Source organism: Poecilia reticulata, linkage group LG1, assembly GCF_000633615.1.
Source record: "Poecilia reticulata strain Guanapo linkage group LG1, Guppy_female_1.0+MT, whole genome shotgun sequence".
NCBI lineage: Eukaryota > Metazoa > Chordata > Actinopteri > Cyprinodontiformes > Poeciliidae > Poecilia > Poecilia reticulata.
Window position 1 is genome coordinate 27,326,135 of NC_024331.1, and position 1,556 is coordinate 27,327,690.

Here is a 1,556-nt window from a genome sequence, read left to right on the forward strand (position 1 = left end):
TTAGCAGTTCCAAAAGGTGTGCTTCTCTGAATCAAGAAGTCTGATGCATCTCCAGGTATCCCCTGGGTGGCTGGGGACGAGGGCTCAGCCTTCGGGCCCAGGCTCGCCAGAGGCTGGGGACTAGGGCTCAGCCCTCTGCTAGCTACTAGGGCTCAGCCTTCGGACTCACGGGCCCAGGCTCGCCAGAGGCTGGGGTCTAGGGCTCAGCCCTCGGGCCCAGGCTCGCCAGAGGCTGGGGTCTAGGGCTCAGCCCTCGGGCCCAGGCTCGCCAGAGGCTGGGGACGCCAGTTTTCCTCACCTGGCTGTCTCCTCCCGCTCAGTAGTTCTTCAGAGAAAAGCAGACTCAGAGGCCTGTCAGTGTCTGTTGTATTTCATTACCTCTCTGCTTAAACCGCGACTCCGAGCTGAAGCAGAAACGATACTTCAACGTTTTCCGTCATCTGACAAGTAGCAAGTCTACTCCACTTTATTCACCAAAAACGTTTTTTTTTTTATTCACCAAAAACTGTTCTATATTTTGGAACGTACGCTATGTTGAGCTCCAGTTAGCCGCCTCATCTCACTGCGCGAGAAGCATCTGTGTCCTGCGTCACGGGCAAAAGGTCAAAAGTAACAAGGTGACTGGAGGGCTTATTATGTTGTACAAAAAAATAAAATAAAATAAATAAATAAATAATTTTAGTATATGTTATGTGTCAGAAGAGGGCTTAGAAAATAATAATACAAAAAAATAAATAAAAACTAACCCAAAGGGCACTTGGGGGCAAGGAGCAAAAAGGGCAGGTGCTCAAGCACCCCGAGTCCCCCCCCCCTTCTGCACGTGTCTTGTGAGGTGGATCTATGAAATGGATTAAATGATTAATTGAAACAATGTAAAGACATGAATCAGTTTTTTAAAAACAAGATACAAAAAAGATATTTTTAAATTGTTATAAGATGGGGGCTGGATGACAATGGTACATTTTCTTAAAGACAAACTAACAGGTCTGTAAAAGTCAGAAATATTGCTGGTTGGTTGTTAAATACTTATTTTGTGCTATAAAATGTTAGTTAAAAATTGTACAAGGTAATTTTCTGGATTTTTTATTTCAGATTTGGTTTTTCAAATTCAAAATACTTTATTGATACAAAAGGAAAATTAAATAGCCCCAAAGGGAAATTAAATTAATTGTACATTTCACAGTTAAAATGTGCCTACGATGTAAATAGCAAATCTCTCCATTTTTTTGTAAGTTGGAAAACTCTACAAATCGGCAGTGTATCACCAGAAATTGTTATCCAGCATGACAGAAGAAATGGCAGAAGTCATGAAAATGAAGAAATTTTATTTATGATTTTTAATTATTCTGAATACTGTACACATGTAAAATAAACCAGAGATGCAAAGATGGTACAGAAGCTACATAATACATTTATATCACTGCCAACACTTTTGGACAGAACTGCATACCATACTAATAAAGAAACCATCCATCCATCCATCCATCCATCCATCCATCCATCCATCCATCCATCCATCCATCCATCCATCCATCCATCCATCCATCCATCCATCC